This window comes from Trichechus manatus, unplaced genomic scaffold (assembly GCF_000243295.1).
Source record: "Trichechus manatus latirostris isolate Lorelei unplaced genomic scaffold, TriManLat1.0 scaffold00022, whole genome shotgun sequence".
NCBI classification, from domain to species: Eukaryota; Metazoa; Chordata; class Mammalia; order Sirenia; family Trichechidae; genus Trichechus; species Trichechus manatus.
In genome coordinates, this window is record NW_004443958.1 from 10932103 (window position 1) to 10951204 (window position 19102).

The following is a 19102-nucleotide window of genomic DNA, read 5'->3' on the forward strand; positions in this document are numbered from 1 at the left end:
CCAGTAGCCGGGTACCATCTAGTTGTTCTGGGCTCAGACTGGTGGAGGTTGTCGTACCTGTGGCCCATTAGTCCTTTGGACTAATATTTCCCTTGTGTGTTTGGTTTTCTTCATTCTCCTTTGCTCCAGACAGGATGAGACCAGTAGATGTATCTTGGATGGTCACTCAGAAGGTTTTAAGGCCCCAGATGCTCCGAACCAAAGTGGGATGTGTAACATTATCTTTATGAACTATGTTATGCCAGTTGACCTAGATGACCCCTGTGACCATGGTCCCTAGCCCTCAGCGCCAGTAACTTGGTCCCTCAGGGCATTTGGATGTGTCTGTGAAGCATCTATGACTTTGCCTTGGTCAGGTTGTGCTGACTTCCCCTATATTATGTACTGTCTTTCCTGCCACGAGTTAACACTTATCTGCTATCTAGTTTGTGATTTCCCCTCTCTAGCCTTCCCCTACTTTCCCCTCCCTCATAACCATCAAAGATTGTTTTTTTCTGTGTGTAAACCTTTTCTTGAGTTTTTATGATAGTGGTCTCATAAGTGGAACCGTACAGTATATATTCTTTTGTAGTGTACGATTCCACGTAAAGTGTCTTTCACTCAGCGTAAGCTTTTAAAGTTCATCCATGTTGGTGTGTCCGCGGTTTGCTCCTTGTTATTGCTGAGTAGTATTCTTTTCTGTGAATATACCATACGTTGCTTATCCAGTTTGGGGCTATTATGAATAAAGTGACTGTGAACATTCTTATAGGCACTCCCTTTTTTAAATAAATAATTTGCTAGCTTCCAACTGTTACGAGCATGTATATGTGATGCCACCATGCTTGTAAACTACTGGATTAAGAAATGAAAGAAATTCCCAGAGATGGGAGGATGTTAGTAACTATTAGTCAAGCCGCATCTTCAAATTTAGAAAACACTTTTGCCTCCGTCAGCTCCTTTACTCCTGGTGACAGTCTAAGAGGTGAATGAGATCCCATTTCACAGATGAGTAAGCTGGGCCCAGAAGTTTGTGGCCTGCCCAAGATCACAAAGCTTCTAAGAAATGGAGCTTGACTCGGAAATCGTTCAACCATGTTTTCTCTCTAAAAATAAAATGAAGCCATTTTTCTGAGTCTAAAGGTAATAATATAGGTCATTATAGAAATTGCTGAAAATAGATAAAACAAAATTAATTCATGAGTACACCCATAGATAGCCAATGTTAATATAATCTGCATGTTTTCACGAGTGTTTGTGTTTTTACAAAAATTGGAATTATATGGTATACACTGGTGTGCAGCTGCATTTATTTTTGTCTTTTTAAGCATAAAAGGCATAATTTACATACAGTAAAATTCACCCTTTTTAGTTTACATCCCTGTGAGTTTTGACAAACACATGTAGTTGAGGAATTGCCACCACAATCAAGATACAGAACAGTTCTATCACCCAAAATATTCCCTGTGCCCCATGTAGTCAGCCCCTAGCCCCAGCCCCTGGCAACCGCTGGTTTTCGTCTCTGTGATTTGCCTTGTCCAGAATTTCATGTGAATGGAATCATACAGTATGTCATAGCTTCCTTTGTAACTTAAACATTATATGAGGATGTTCCTATGTCATTATATATTCTTCAAAAGTATCTTTTTTTTAATGACTACCTGACTCTCTCCTTGCCGTGTGTTCTCCATTTCATTGCAGCGTCCTTTCAGAGAATATCAGTAAAAACTAGACGGTCATGGTGGAAAGAACAAGAACAGAATGGATCCGATTAACGCTTGTCATCATTGATAGGAGGCCCGGGCTTTTCTGCCTTTAGGCCAAGGTGGCTGAGCTTCATGTAGACGACTGGACGAGACACCCGACATTACATCCACTTTCATTACATCCACTTTCAGGCTGCTTATACATGTGTAAACCAGAAAAACCAAAGCAGTTGCCATTGAGTCGCTTCCAACTCATGGCAATCCCATGTGTGTCAGAGTAGAACTGTGCTCCACGGAGTTTTCAATGGCTGATTTTTCGGAAGTAGATCACCAGGCCTTTCTTCCAAGGTGCCTCTGAGTGGACTTGAACCTGCCTTCAACCTTTTGGTTAGCAGCCAAGCATGTTAACTCTTTCCACCACCCAGGGACTCCAAACCAGTTGCCATCGAGTCAGCTCCAATTCATGGTGACCCCGTGTGTGTCAGAGTAGAACTGTGCTCCATAGGGTTTTCAATGGCTGACTTTTTGGAAGTAGATCACCAGGTCTTTCTTCTCAGATGCAACTGGGGTGGACTCGAACCTCCAACCTTTCAGTTAGCAGCTAAGCACATTAACCATTGCGACACCCAGGGGGCCACATACATGTATAACCCCTTGCTTATAGATGGTACCTCTAGATTCTTGGGTTCAGATTCAGGTTTCCCCAAGGAAATGGATATAGGAACGTTCACCCCATAGGGCCATTGTGAGGGTTAAAGAAGCTGTTATATGTGAAAATGAGATGTTGTATGTGAAAATGCCAAACACAGGGCAGGCACTTGGGCTGGTTTTCCTTCTTTCCCATTTTCCCCCGAGTGTCTGGATCCACCTTCCTTAAGAAACAAAAGATGAATTGATGTTAAAGAAAGTGTTGAGGCAATGCAGCACTATTCACAATAGCCAAAAGGTGGAAACAATAATAATATAGATCACTATAGAAATCGCTGAAATTGCATCCATCCACAGATGAATGGATAAACAAAATGTGGTATATACAGGTAATGGAATATTACTCAGCCATAAAGAGAAATGAAGTTCTGGTGCATGCTATGATACGGATGAACTTTGGAAGCATCATAGTGAGTGAACTAAGTCAGATATGAAAGGACAAATATTAGACAACCCCACTTATCTGAAATATCTAGAACAAGCAAACGCCCAGAGAGAAAAGTTTATTAGTAGTAACCAGGGGCTGGAAGAGGAAGCAGAAGATTTTTAATGTGCTGAAGACAAGATTGTACCTTGGTTGAGGCTGCCTCCCTACTGTCATCAGAAGACTTGAAACAGTATTGAAGAAAGGGAGTAGTTCAGAGAGAATGGGTACAGCCGTTGGAATCATGATACTTCAGGAACAGATACACAAGGCTTCCAGAGCCTGCCCTGTTGATGCAGAAGGCATCTTCCCGCTGTAGGAGTGGGCAGCTGGGATAACACTTGGAGCTCTGAGTATTAAAATGGCGCAAGGCCTTATCTGCATTCATTTTGGGTATTGAAGTTTTAGAAAAGTCTTCTGCACACCACCCCCAGACATTTTCTTCTCCCTTCCCCGGGTCCTTCTGAGGCTTGGGGCCTCCCAGCAAAGCAGAGTCAGTATCCTAGTGTGTTGCTATGGGAAGAATGGCAACATCACTTGTAAGTTCATGAAAAAAAGAAAAGGAAAAAAGAAAAAAAAAAATAGGACAAGCAGGATTTTTTTCGAAGTGTTATGAAACTGGGGAAAGAAAAAAAAAAAACCTGTGTTCTACCACTAAATATATCTACTTCCAAAATCAGCAGATGTAAAGACTCATACAGTGTCAGTCCCTCAGTCCTGCAGAAAACTCTGTGCAGACATTTTCGTGGCCATTGCTACCACAGACCTTGGAGAAGCTGTTTGAGATCTCTGGATTGATGACTAGAACATTCCATGTTTGCCAAATGGATGGTGTGGTAACTGTTTTGAGGGGTACCCTTGAATAACTGGGCTGCATTCTGTGTACTTCCTTTAAAGGATTTCCTCCTGCTCTCTCTCTCTCCTTTCCTATGTCTGGTCACCCCAATTTTGATCCCCTTAGGATTCCTTCAAAACGCCCAGCCTTGGAGCCTGAGTTTGAAAATCAGCTCTGCCTTCTCTTCGTTCTGGTCCTTGGGCCTGTTATTCAATGTCTATGAGCTTCGACACCTATCTTGAAGGGTTTGTGAAGTTTAGCAGTAACTCGTGGTACATCCAACATAGTGGCCAACACAGAGTAGGTGCTTAAATTGTCACTGCTATTATTAGTAGTGTGGTGTATTAGTCACATTTTCTAGCTGCCTGTGGGTTGTCAGGGGCTGCAGGGGCAGTTCAGCCTCTGTCTGTCATCCAGCTGACACAGCCAGCCAGGTGGCCCCACAGATGTAGACACCACCTCAACCTCAGCATCATTCATGCCTTCTTAAAATGACTTGTCAGTCTTGAAGTCCACGCGTACAGCATCTTCTCATACTCTTGGTTAATACCTTGGGTGCGCTTTTGCTCTGATTAATTATTGCTACATAACAAACCACATCAAAACCTAGGGCTTAGTCCGGAGCAAGCGAGAATGAAGAAAGCCAAAGACACGAAGGAAAGATTAGTCCAAAGGACTAATAGATCACAACTACCACAGCCTCCACCAGACTGAGTCCAGCACAACTAGATGGTGCCTGGCTACCACCACTGACTGCTCTGACAGAGATCATAATAGAGGGTCCCAGACAGAGCAGGAGAAAAATGTAGAACAAAATTCTAACTTACAAAAAAGACCAGACTTACTGGCCTGACAGAGACTGGAAAAACCCCAAGAGTATGGCCCCCGGACACCCTTTTAGCTCAGTACTGAAGTCACTCCTAAGGTTCACCCTTCAGCCAAAGATTAGGCAGGCCCATAAAACAAAACGAGACTAAAGGGGCACACCAGCCCAGGGGCAAGGACTAGAAGGCAGCAGAGGACAAGAAAGCTAGTAATAGGAAACCCAAGGTCGAGAAGGGAGAGTGTTGATATGTAGTGGGGTCGGTAACCAATGTCACAAAACATTATGTGTACTAACTGTTTAATGAGAAGCTAGTTTGTTCTGTAAACCTTCACCTAAAGTACAATAATAACCATAAAACCTAGGGCTTAAAACATCAATTTATTATTATTATTATATCTCATGAGTCTGTGAGTGAGAAATTCAGGCAGGGCATAGCAGTAATGGCTCATCTCTATGCTGTCTGGGGGCCTCAGCTCAGATAACTCAAAAGGATAGGGGCTGGCTGAGCATCTTTCTCTCCACATGGGTATCTTGGGCTTCCTCATAGCACAGCGGCCTCAGGATAGTGGACATAGCAGCTCACAGCTCCAAGAGGAAGGAAACAGAAACTTACATGTCCTCTTAAAAGCCTAGGTCCAAAACTGTCATTTCGTCACTTCTCCCATACCCTATGCCTATGGGTCAAAGCAATTACAGGTCAGCCTGGATTCAAGAGAGTAGGGGTGGGGACATGGACCCTATCTCTCAATGAGAAGTGTTTAAAAATTTCTGGCCATCTGTCTTTCATCTACCACATTATCTGCCATAAACTCACCACACACCCCTGCCCACTCTTCTAGAAGGAAACTCTGAGAACCTGATAGTGGAACCTGAGATCACAACCAAAAAGCAGGACCTACACCCCAGGCCTTTGCTCCATTTTACCTTTCCTCCCTCCCTCACTGGCCGTCTTCTCTCCTGGTTCCCTCTGGTCCAGGACTCTGTGACCTTCTTAGCAGACATTGCAACTCCAAGCTGACCTAAGTCATAGGTCAGCCATCTGTTTGGTCAGTCAGCCAACATGCAGTCAATGAACATTCTCTGAGCCCTTCCCATATACCAGGCATTATGCTAAGTACCCGAGGAAACAAAGATGACTAGACAGGGTTCCTCAAACACCCATCACAGGCGACGACGGAGTTCAGATAGTGCACCTTTCAGGGTCGCCAGCCTCCTGCAGAGTTGTCTGTGATCTAGAATTTTGGAATGCCCTTAGTTATAAGTGCCCCATGGGTATACTCTCTGTGATAGGTTCCTATCGATAACACAACCACCTCTCCATTTCTCCTGAGCTATGAATGCAAGTGTTCATACATGACTCTGCTGTGCTGTTTCCTTTCAAAACTGGCAGAATCAGACTGACCTTCCCCAGCTTGTTCTCCAAGCCACGTTTGCCTGGAAAGAAAGACTCCCTGCTTTGGGTGGTGAGCAGAGATGGACTGGCCTGTGTCTCTGTCTGTAGGGGTCATAATCCAGGCCTGGGTGAAAGCAAGGGGGCCCTCTAAAATGTAAGCTCCAGAAGGCAGTGTCCCCAGTGCCCAGAACAATGCTGGCATATATTAGTCCCTCAGTACATATTTAATTGAATTAATGAATGAACCAATCAGTTAACCAATCAATGAACAGCCAGTGGCCAGACAGAGAGAGCATACCCCGTATCTAATGGTCCTGATCCTAAGCAGCTGGGATGCTTAAGGGTCTCTGAGTTGTTACTGCTGTCCTTACTTCTGCTGCTAAGGAGTCCTGGTGGTGCAATAGATGAATGCTCGGCTGCTAACCAAAAGGTTGGTGGTTCAAACCCACCCAGTGGCTCTCTAGGAGAAAGACCTGGCAATCTGTTCCCATAAAGATTACAGCCTAGGAAACCCTATGGGGCAGTTCTACTCTGTCATATAGGGATGCTATGAGTTGGAATCAACTTGACGGCACAAAACAACCGATACAGGAGTATCAACAAGCCTCTTCTTCTCTTCCTTTGAAGTCAGGTCAGCGACATCCCACTATGAAGAAAAATATAGGAAGACTCTATACTCCTGTCAGCTGTTACAGGAACTCCTGGAGAGAGGAAAAGGGAGAGCCCAGTGAAATGCTTTCTAGTTGGCTATGCAAAAGAGGTCTCCGCTTCAGCCCAGCCACTCAGCATTGGAGAGGTGGGTCTTTGCTCCAAGATAACTTTGACTCAAGTAAGAATTAGCTAATTTGGATGGAATTTAGCCGAAAGCTGTGGCATGGAATACTAATTTGATGTTCTCCTTGAAATCAAGTCATCGCTAACTAGAGTTTTTTGTGGGCCTGTCTTCTGCCAATTGCATTAGATGTCAAGAAAATAGGCAGGACAGAGGAAAATGTAATGGTGTGTAATTAATGTTCAGTAAATGTTGCTTGAGCACCTACTGTGTGCATCTACTGAGGAGGCCCCTGTGCTCGGTCCTGTAGAAAACACAACAGTGAAGATAACAAAGTCCTCTCCCAGAACAAGCTCTTGACCTACTAGGAGAGAGAGACCCCTCTCGGCTGCTAACTGAAAGGTTGATGGTTCGAACCCACCCAGTGGCTCCACAGGAGAAAGACCCGGCAATCTCTTTCCATAAAGATAACAGCCTAGAAAACGCTATGGGGCAGTTCTACTCTGTCCTATAGGGTCACTATAAGCCAGAATCAACTTGACGGCACACAACAACAGATGTCTGTTGACAATCCAAACCATGTTCTTTGAGTGTAGAGGAGGAAATAACCACAGAGCGGATCTGGAGCCGATTCTTGTGGGAGAAGGAATTTGAGCTCATTTTTGGAGACAGGATAGGTTGGCCTTTAATAGGAAGATTTTGGAGGGAGGGCTATGCCAGGCAAAGAGAAGAGCTTGAGCAAGGCCTGGAAGTGAGTGAGGGCAGGGCAGGTTCAGAAATAATGAGTACATTTGAGGGTAGGTCAGAAGCCCAGGCTATATCAGCATCCACTGGGCTTTGAAGATTATACTGAGGAATTTGGACAATATTTGGGGAGTACTAGGGAGCCAGGGAAGGGTTTAGAGGAGGGAGTGGTGTGCTGCTATCATATTTTAGGCAGATCATGGGGCAGCGATTTGGAAAATGTTCAGTGGCAGAGGGGGGAGGTCCATTGGGAGGCCATTGTGACAATGCAGGTGACAGAGGACAGCCTGGCCTGGGGCAATGGATGTGGGATGGAGGGGAGGACAGACAGAACAGACAGCACTTTCTAGCCACTGCTCAAGTGCAATGACAGCCCAGATTCATGAACCCACCCACCAGAGGGAAAGAGTGGAACAGCCCCCTGTCTGAGTGTGTCCTCCATAGGAGCAGCACCAGCTTCCCCATTCAGATCCCTAGGGGGTAGCTGGTCCAAGGTCAGCTCCTCTCAACCTTGGCTGCACATTCGAACCGTCTTGGGTGGGGGAGCTTTAAAAACTGTGGATGCTTGGACCTCACCTTAGGGAGTCTGACTTGATTAGTATGGGGTACAGCCTGAGCATTGGGGTATTTAAGAGCACCTCAGCATTTTGCTTAGAGACCATCGAGTTTATGTTAACAGTGGTGGAATGATTTGGAAAAGGATAGCGAGAATGGGTGTACAACTTGAAGAATGTAATCGGTGCCACTGAATTGTACACGTAGAAATTTGTTGAGTTGGTGTATGTTTTGCTATGCATATTTTGACTATAATAAAAGTTTTAAAACTCCCCAGCTGATTCTATTGTGGAGCCAAAGGTGAGAGCCCCTGCCTGGAGCAGTGTCTTCCCTTACGGGGAGGCCAGGCACACATGCCTCTGTTCTCCCAGAGTCAGGCTGGCCAGCTACTGCCAGTTTGACATTAGATACTAATTTGTGTGCTTTCTTGATTAACGCCTGTGGCCTGCACTAAACAGTCAACTCCATGAGAACCAGGGCTGTATTTGTTTCCGGTGGCTGCTGTAGTAGTCTTCAAAAGGCTATTCCAGTGTTCCATCAGGCCCGCTGCTTCAGGATGATGGGGAGCATGTAAGAGCAGTGAATTCCAGAAACATGGGCCCACTGCTGCACTTTCGTCTGGTGCCTGCATATCTTGAAGAACCGTCTGTAAACCAGCCCTGGGTTTTCTGGTCCTCAGTCAACTGGTCATAGGGAACATGGGTGAGGGAGCATGAGGCCATGGGTGTTGGCAGGGCCATGTGCCCTCCAGATGCTGCAGGGGAGAATCTGTTTCTTTGCCTTTTCCAGCATCTCGAGCTGCGTTCCTTGGCTCATGGCCCCTTCCTCATCCTCAAAGCCAGCAGCTTAGCATCTCCTCTCTGTGACTCTGCTTCCCTCTGCTTCCACACATGACCTTCTTCTCTTCTGTCTCAAACTCCTGCTGCGTCTTTCTTATAAGGGCACTGTAGGCGCACTGTAAGTCAGTGGCGGTTCCGTGGTAGAATTTTTGCCTTCTATGCAGTAGACCCAGGTCTGATTCCTGGCCAGTGTGCCTCATGCACAGCCACCACCTGTCCGTCAGTGGAGGCTTCCATGTTACTGTGGTGCTGGACAGAGTTCAGTGATGCTTCCAGACTAAGATGGAAGAAAGGCCTGGTGATCTACTTCTGAAAATCAGCCAATGAAGCCCCTATAGATAAACAATAGTCTGACCTACAACTGATCTGAGGGATGGCACAGGACTGGGCAGCGTTTTGTTTGTTGTGCGTGGGGTCTGGGCCAGCCAAACAGCAGCTAACAACAATAAAGTGGGTTTAGGACCCACCTACATATTGTCATGGTAACCCCATGTTTCGCCATGAATCAGATTCGACTCTATGGCAACTGGTTTGGTTTTGGTTTCTGCATATCCCGCAGAACCATCTGTAAACCAGGCCCAAGCCGGAAGGATCTGGCTTCAGTTCCTACTTCAGTTCAGCGGGTGGCTCGGTGCTGTATCTCCTGTTGCCTGTTTGTATAAACAGGAACGTAAAGCAGACAGCCAGTGTAAGGAAGGCTCTGAGGCAGATCCCTGAAGAAACCTCTTCTCAGCCTCAGTGGCCTCATGGGATAATAGAGTTTGAGTATTTCCTGCCCTGCCTGCTCAGGCTTATGTGGCTCCTACAACGTGATGCACATAAAAATGGTTTGTAGACTGTAATGCACAGTCAGTAGTTGAGAGAGGCTCATTACCGTCACCGTCATTACTGTTATTATTATTAATGTGGAAGAGGCAGGAAGGACTGTCAGCAGAAAGGAATAGGCAGACTGGTGATTTTCTACAACAGAACAGCAGTTTACAGAATTGCTTAGAAAATGTGGAAGAGGAATTCTGGAAGAGCGGGCAGCCCCTACAGGTTCTTTCCCAAGTTAAATTAAAAAAACATACTTTTCTAAAACTTTCCACACTAGATGAACTTGGTAAGAAATGTGACCCCCAGTGCCCGTTAAACCCGTTGCCGTGACCCTGTAGGACAGAGTAGAACAGGCCTATAGGGTTTCCAAGGCTGTAAATCTTTACAAAAGCAGATTGCCAGGTCTTTCTCCCACAGAGCCGCTGGGTGGGTTCGAACTTTTGACCTTTCAGTTAGCAGCCGAGTGCTTAACTACTATACCACTGAGGCGCCTTCCCCCTGGTGCAGATGATCGCAAAAAGGACCTTCCCTTCCCATTTTCTGTCTGCATCCCAAATGTATTGCTGAGACCCCTTCTAAAAGATGGGGGGCTGGGAAGGAGTCCTGGTGGCATGCAGTTAAGCGCTCGACTGCTAACCAAAATGTTGGCAGTTCGAACCCTCCCAGCATTTCCATGGAAGAAAGACCTGGCAATCTGCTTCCATAAAGATTACAGCCAAGAAAACCCTGGAGTAGCAGTTCTGCTCTGTCACGTGGGGTGGCTATGAGTCAGAATTGAGTTGACAGCGTCCAACAGCAACAAACAGAGTGAAGATTAAAAAATGATAATAATAACCATGTCCTGTAGGAATTAAAAAGCACCAGATTAAGAGATGGGGGGCTGGGAATACTGCCAGGCGCATATGCTGGGCGTGGGTGGCCGGCTCGCTTGCACACCGAGTCCTTGGCCCATTCACCAAGACATCACGCTGGCAAGGTCAACCTTCACTCTGACTGGTCTTGAAGAGTCCTGAGCTGGTTTGGGGTGTTATCTGGGAGCCCTCCATGGCCTGAGGGCAGCTCTCGGTCAGAGCAGGGCAAGCCTCACCAATGGCTCCCAGAGACCACTTGCCAAAACCTGCCAGGCCCGTGTGCCTTTGCGTGGGCCTTGCTACCTCTCCAGGCCTCAGTATCCTCGCTCATAGAGTGAGTGGAGCTGGACAAGACCAGACTAGGGTTTGCAGTCTGTGGCCCATAATTCTCCAGAAATCCTGGCTTTTTCCCTGCCAGACTGAAGCTGCTTAATTGTATTGGGATGAAGCTGCGCAGGAGGCTCTGTGCCTGCACCCTTGGGGAGTCAAGGGTGTTTATGCAAGAATTATGCACTGCTGGCTGCGTGGGAAGGGTGGAATTCTGTGCATTTGACCCAGTGTTTCTCTGCATTAGCTTTGGGCCCGGAGAGGAACCTGGTGAGGTTTAGTGACCTGCCACAGGACGTCCATCCCGTATATAACCTTTTAAAAGAGTAAGGGGGAGGAGGAAGGAAGGAAGGGAAGAAGGGAGGAAGGGAAGGAAGAGGGAGGGAGGATGGGAGGAAGAAAGGGGACTTTGCACCTACCGTCTTACCACAGCCCTGGGAGATGAGAAAGAAAATATGTATGAGGTCAGCTTAAAGATAAGTTTAGCTCTAGCAAGGTCAAGGTAAGTCCTTCACCTCCCAGAGCAGGTGCTCTAAGCATGGGGGTGTGGTTGCAGCTGTAAGGCAATATGTACCCCGTCATTACTTGCTGTGGTATGGGGGTCTTCAGGCAGGGTTCCCAATCCCAGATGCCCATTCCCATCACATGGGGAACTTTAAAACCTATGCATGCTTGGGTCCCCAGCCCACAATTCCAATTTATCTGATCTGGGGTGTAGCCTGAGTATTGAGATGTGATGATAATTTTAAAAGATCTTTCTGGGGGATTAATGGAGGAGGGGAGGAGGCAGAGAGGAAGCAGGGTGACCGTGCAGAAGGCAGGAGGTAGCTGCAGTGGCCCAGGTGAAGGTGACGGCGACTTGGACTGGGGTGGTAGCAGTGGGAAATGAGAGAGGGAGAGGAATTGCGAATCTGTTTTGGAGGTAGAGTTGTGTGTGTACAGGAGTGAGTCGCTCTAAAGACTATAATTTTAAAACGTGGAGCAGAGGTAATCGGCCTCCTAATTGTGGTAATTTTGTGAAAACTGAAAGCAGCAGATCCTTGCCTTTTGGATCGAAATGCAGCAGAGCTGGCCCATTCCTGAGAAACATTAGCAGCTCAGCTGCTCCTGGACAGGTGGGAGCCAGGCCTCCAGCTGCTGCCTGGAGGTGGGAGGGCTCACCAGAGGGGTGGCATGCAGTCAGCGGAACCTCACAGGCTGCAAGTTCAGCTTAACAACTGTATTAGTTTCCTATTGCTGCTGTAACAAATTACCACACTTTCAGTGGCTCAAAACAATGCAAAGGTATTATCAGTTCTCGAGGTGAGAAATCTAAAGTGGGTCTCACTGGCCTAAAGTCAGGAGTCTCTGGGTGGTACAAATAGTTAAAGTACTCAATCATCCACCCAGAGGCACCTCGGAAGAAAGGCCTGGTGATTTACAGCCACTGAAAGCCTTATGGAGCACAGTTCTACTCGAACACACATAATGTCACTAGGAGTCGGAGTTAACTCAACGGCAGCTGGAACTGGGCTAAAGTCCAGGTGTTAGCAGGGCTGGTTCCTTCTGGAGGCTGTACGGGAGAGTCTGTTTCCTTGCCTTTTCCAGCATTAGAGGCTGCCCACCTTCCTTGGATCGTAGCCCCTTCCTCACATCACTGCAACCTCCTCTTTCCATCATCACATCTCCTAGACCCTCCTGCCTCCCTCTTATAAGAACGCTTGTGATTATATTGGGTCTAGCCTCATAATCCGGGATAATCTCCCATCTCAAAATCCTTAATTTAATCACATCTCCAAAGTCCCTTTTGCCATATAAGTAACATTCACAGGTTCCAGGGGTTAGGATCTGGCTGTCTTTGTGATCAGCCAACCACACCCAGAGTCCTATGCGAGGAGATGCAGGACACAGCCCTGGATGCAGTTTAAATCCGTGCCTGGTATTTAACTGGTTTAGATAAATGGCTTTGTGGAGAACATTCTGTCAGAGAGTAGGGATAAACCTTCAGCCTTAATCCAAGGTTCTGAGATGAAGGGCAGTCTTTTCAAGGTGGAGATGAAGGGAATTCAAGAGAAAGCTGTGGGTTTGGGGGTGCAAAGGATGGGCTGGTGGGATGTGGAGGCAGGGATGGGGAAAAGGGAATTTACAGACAGACTCGAAGCAATTGTTGAAAAGCCCTGTCTCGCCCTGGCCAGTGCCTGGGGAACAGAGAAATCTCCCGCCTCTCCCAGCTCCAGGAAGACGGAGTGTGCCCAGATCACTCACAAGGAGGGAAATGAAAAGGTTACACCGGGAATTGTCGATATAATAAATCTCTTTAGTCTCGCAGCCTCTCTAAATGTTTTGATAGCAGAATTTGATGGGTTGTAAATCAGAGTAGGCCCGTCTTACACATTTGATAGCACCTTATTTATTTATGTATGTGACATATAAAACCAGAATTGATTCCTTTTTCTTTCTGTCCCAGCAATTTTTTTTTCTTTTTCCCCGTTTGCAGAAACACATCACTCTTCCCTCAGCCCTGGTTTCTCGTGTTTGTGGATGTGTGGGTGTGTGTGCTTGTACGTCGTGATAGTTGTTGTGATTCTTTCTACACAGAGAAAGACTGCTGTGTCTTGGAGAAAATGATAGCATCAGGAATTATGCAAAATAATGAAGCCACTTTGCTTGAAAATACGTCTTAATCTCATTGCCTCTTTTTTTTTTTTTTTTTGCAAGAGTATTGCTCAGAGAAAGAACGAGAGTAAGGATGGCACAGTGCGATAGATTTGTGATTTGAAAGCCAGGTAGACATACACAAAGACAATTTCCTGATCTTCCTGGCTTGAATCTAGAGTTCATGATCTACATTGATCCTCTCCCCAGGATCAGGTTAACCACACCTTTGTCATAATCTTTTGACATGCTAACTTCTGCTTTATAATACATCTTAGTGGAGCTGCTGACATTTCATCCTCAACATTGCTACCATCTATTGGGCATTTGAGTCCCAGGGTGGTACAAACTGTTAACACACTCAGCTGCTAACCAAAAGGTTGGAGGTTTGAGTCCACCCAGAGGCACCTTGGAAGAAAGGCCTGGCAATCCACTTCTGAAAAATCAGTCATGATTTATGGAGCACAGTTCTTCTCTGACGCAAATGGGGTCACCATGAGGCAGAATCAGCTCAATGGCAATTTGTTGTTGTTGTTAGTTGCCATCAAGTCGATTCTGACTCATGGAGACCCCATGTGCACAGAGCAGAACTGTTCCATAGAGTTTTCAAGGCTGTGACCTTTCAGAAGCAGATCACCAGGCCTGTCTTCCGAGGAGCCTCTGGGTGGGTTTGAACCACCAACCTTTCAGCTAATAGTCAGGACTCTCAATGGCAACTAAAACCAAAACCCGTTGCCGTTGAGTCAATTCTGACTCATAGCTACCCTACAGGACAGAGTAGAACTGCCCCATAGGGTTTCCAAGGAGCAGCTGGTGAATTTGAACTGCCGACCTTTTGGTTAGCAGCTGAGCTCTTAGTCACTGCGCCACCAGGGCTCCTCAGTGGCAACTAGTACTTGTTTATTGAGCATTTACAGGTACCTGGTGTTATGATGGAGCCCTGGTGGCGCTGTGGTTAAGCGTTCAACCGCTAACCAAAAGGTCAGCAGTTTGAATCCACCAGCTACTCCTTGGAAACCCTATGGGACAGTTCTCCTCTGTCCTGTAGGGTAGCTATGAGTCAGAATCGACTCAACAGCAATAGGTTTGGTGTTATGATGGGGTTTTTACATTATTTATTGCATTCAATCCTAACAATCTATGAGGTGGGCATTAGCCCCAGCTTTATAGCTAAAGAAACCATATCTAGGAGAGGTAAAGTATCTTGCCAAGGTCACACGACTGGTAAGTGTTAGCTGAAGCCCCAATTCAAACCTAGGTCTTTAAGTCCAAAGCTTGTAGACTTACCCACTCAACTTAATTGGCTTCTCAGAGACCACTTCAGCAGCACAAAACACTGATCCCACTGCGACATTAAAGACAGACAGCCACCCAGCAGAACTCATCACCCCAACATATCGCCTCTGGGAGTAGCCCCACCCACCTGCCCAGGCAGATAGGCCACTGAAGTCTCACCATGACAGTTGCGTTCTGTCCCTTCCCAAATCTCATAGTTGGCCTTGCCTACTAGACAGACATGGATCACCTCTAAGAACCTTCCATTCATAGGTGTCTGTGGACCATGTTGATTCTGGTTTTTCTCCACTGACTTTTCCCATTAAAGACAGAGTGAGGCATTTGTGTGCAAAGGCAGTATTTATAAGCTTTGTCAAGGCAGTGCTTCATTTTGGCTACTTCAAAACACTGTATGCTGTCTTCTCAGTGTTTTATCCACATGATAAAAATTATTCTTTGGGATTAAAATTTCCAGTGTTTGATCTGGACTCGTAGATGCCTTTTTTCCCTTCCATTTTGGACCTGTTTAGAGCTCTCAATTCTATCACCAAATTCAACTATCCCCAATTGTCCTAAGTAGGGAAAAGAAGAACTTCGTTCCATTATAAATCAATAGTGTCATTTTCATATTGATGAGTGAAAGATTGTATTTTTTTCAATGAAGCTTTTTAAGACCTTTCCGAAAGTGTCTTTGGGGATGATAGTATTTTTTAATAATAGCTGAATAATTGGAAAATTATTTTGCAGTGACCATGGAGTGCCACACATAGTCGGTAAGTCTCCTCCTCTGCCTTCATTGATATTCATGATCTTGTCAAGAATCCTCTTTCTTCATGCGTAAATCTCAGCTTAGATATCTCCTCCTCAAGGAGGCTTTCTCTGATTACATCATTGAAAGTAGCTCTCCAGTCACCATCCCATCATTTTTAAAAACTCTCTGCGTAGCCCTTACCACTGTCTCTCAGTTCTTTGTTCTCATTTGCTTTCTGTCTCCTCCTTCTAGATAGTAGACTCCTTTGAGAGCTGGAAGCATAGGTCTTACTCCCTAAATACCTAAAGCAGTGTCTGACACATAGCACCACCGTTACTGCCAGTTGGCATTGAGTCAGTTCCGCCTCATGGAGACCTCACGTGTGTCAGAGTACAGCTGTGCTCCACAGGGTTTCCAATGGCTGATTTTTCAGAAGTAGATCACCAGGCCTTCTTCTGGGGCACATCTGGGTGGACTCAATGCCATCCTTTCATTTAGAAGCTTGCAGGCACTCAATAATGAATGAATGAATGTGTCAACAAATGAATAAATGAATGTCTCAACTGTGTTCTCTTTTCTGAGGTCTGTGTTTCTGTTTCTAAAAACAGAAAGGTCTTCTGTTGTATATGCCTTTCTGAACACCAAAAATGTTTGAGGATGGCAATAGGGCATCAAGATGGAACTAGGTGGCCAAAAGCACCTCTCACAGTGAGCTCCCAGTGCCTCTCCCAGAGAGGTTTTGAGGACAGGGACGACTTGGTCAGATTCATGTTTAGAGATGTGACGCTCAATCATGGCGTCAGTTGTGAGGTGTGTGGCAAGAAATCTGTTGCTAAAAATAAAGGATTAAAGTCTGTGAATTACGTGCTTTTCTTGAGTAGAGAGGGGTCGGTGTTATCCCTAAAAGAATGTCACTCCCATTCACTTTCTGAGATGTTTTCCTCAGGGAGAGGGAACAGTGTGGAGTTATAGTGAAGGCTGGCAGGTACCCTTGAGTGTTGCAATTGAGCTTGTCACCTAGCCTGTCTGTCATGTTGGGAAAAGGCTGAGAATTGCTGTTTTAGAGAGCAAGGGTGGCGACGAGGAGGATGGCCTGAAGCAGTGCGTCAGTCAGGATGTTTCCAGTTACAAGTGACAGAAAACCCCATCGAACTGGCTTAAACAAACTGACATCATGGAAAAGTCCATGAGTGTGTTGGACTCACAGGGCTCCTCCGTAAAGATTACAGCCTAGAAAATCCTATGGGGCAGTTCTACTCTGTCACATGGGGTCGCTATGAGTTGGAATAGACGGCATTTAACAACATCACCCTGTGTTGGGAGCTCACTGTGTATCAGGCATGGGGCCCAACATTGTATTCAACTTAGCTCACTGGCTGCTCTCAGCAACCTTGTGACACGGGTACCATTGTCATCCTCATTTTACAAATAGAAAGGTTGAGGCTGAGAAAGATTAATGTAACTTATCCAAGGTCACATGCCAAGAAGTGGTGGAGCTGGGCCAGAAGGCAAGTCTGCTCACTCCAGACTGGTGCTCTTAACCTCTGCCATAGAGAGCAATAATTGGTATAATAATATAAATACTGGTATAATAATAGAAGATGGCCCACTCGAGTAGTTTTGGGAGATTCAGTTTTGCTTCTCATTTTTGTTTTGCTTTGTTTATTTTTTAGGAAAAGGGCAACCTGAGATGTTTGCAACTCAAAGGGAAGGGGCCCCAGCTGAGAAAGGGGTGATCTGAGAGAGTATATGAGGGCAGGGCTGGAGTCCCGAGCGGCAGGTGGAGGGATGAGCCTTATAAAGGGAGGGCCACTTCACTTCCTCCTCCAAAGTGAAAGAGAAGCAGTGAGCATGAGATGAAGAAGAAGGTGACCTTGATCTTCTCAGCAAGATACAAGGCAAATCTTAAAAGCTTGCAAGCGGCCATCCATAGCACAACAATTGGTCTCTATTCACCTGGAGCAATAGAGGAAGAAGGAGAGTCAGGAATAGGAGACGGATATGGAGTATGTGGCTCGTTGCCTCCATGAACAACTGCCTCCTTTGCCATGAGATCAGAACTGGCTGGTGCCCGGCTATCATTACTGAAAGTTTTGATCAAAGGTTCTGTAGAAGAATTCTGAATAAAAATTGGGAAAATGCAGAAGTTCAAATTCTCATGGACTCCAGACTTTCTGGAGCCATAGAGGTTGGATGAACCCCTGAATCTATTGCCCTGAGATAATCTTTAAACCTTAAACCAAAAATATCCCCTGAAGTCTTCTTAAAACCAAACAATAGTTTAGCTTAACTAGTAAAAAAGTTCTGCCTTGAGCATTATGCTCTTTTAAGAACTATCTATATGGGATCAAAGTGACAACAGCAACTCCAAAGATTAAATAGGATCCTTAGGGGGCAGTGAGTTTATGTTAATGGGGGAGGCATAACTCAGAAAAGGACGATGAGAATGGTTACATAACCCGAAGAATGTAATCAGTGTCACTAAATGGTACATGTAGAAACTGTTGAATTGGTATATGTTTTGCTGTGTATGTGCCAAACAATAGCAAATTTTTTTTTAATGATACAAGGCAAAATCTTCTATTAAAACAGAAAAGCAGAGTTGGGAGAATTAAAAATTAAAAATATTGGAACTGCTGCCATCGAAAATTCTGTGGGGATAAACAAAAGATGAGTCAAGAGATCTGGAAGCAGCATGACTCGGGTGAGATGAGCCAGTGTAGCCACACAGCTTGGGGTTGGCCGCTGGTTGGGGCTGTGCAGGAAAAGGTTGGACCACGGCGGGTGGGACTAAGGAGGAGGAGGGGTGGAACTGTGCTTCTGAACCATAGCTTATTAATTACAGTCACCCCGTCAGGGAACCATGATGTGCCGGCATTAAAGTCCCATTCAGTCCCATCTTGCAGGTGGAGACTTGCCCCCTTTTAAAGTTGCGGGCATCAAGGCTGACAGTGGTGAATTATGGTGCTGCATTTGGTTTTCTCCAGATTGGGTGTGGGTTTGGGACCTGTGGTGTGGGCTGTGGCTAGAGGTGGGCAAATTCCTTTGCTAATAAGTGGCAGAGCCAGAATTCAACCCAGGGCAGCCCGGTTGCAGCCTGTGCCCCTTCCACCAATGATGGGCACGAATGGTGAGCCCGGTGGGGAGGAGCAAGGCAGCTGGAGGCCAGGTCCTCACCTACTGAAGATTGAAAGAGTCTGAGCTTTGGAATTCATTGTAGCTGAGTAAATGCACGCGTTCTGGGTCCACACGGGGCCCAGAACAGGTCCACCTTATGGAGTAGCTGGCTTCCTCTGCCCCTCTACAAACATCCCTGTCTGAAGTCGCCACCCCAACCCCACCACTAGCAGGACACCCATCCTCCTCTCAGAGCCCTGTGTCACCAAAATGCAAGAGTAACACTAACGCGGTGGGCCTCTTGGGGGCTGCCACAAACTCTTCATTTCACCCATTGGCGACTCAGGAAGCTTTTTCAGCTGGAAGGGACCATGCAAGCTTCCCTCTCCCCAGTTAGAGAGCACTTCAGAGCAGCAAGTTTTTTTAAAAAGTCACAATTCAATTAAAATCTTAACACACCCAGAGGAAGAAGGCCACTCAGAATTTGAGAGAAATCTAACATATGGCCTCTCTGTCAGGAAGCAGAATTGTCAACAATTAACAACTGTTT

At 46.0% G+C, this 19102-nt stretch overlaps 1 protein-coding gene across 2 annotated transcripts in view; it reads left to right on the top strand.

Annotated features, from left to right (window-relative positions):
* The window catches only part of ZHX2 (zinc fingers and homeoboxes 2), a 189018-nt gene that overhangs the window by 145310 nt on the left and 24606 nt on the right, over nucleotides 1-19102 (top strand). The window lies entirely within an intron of this gene.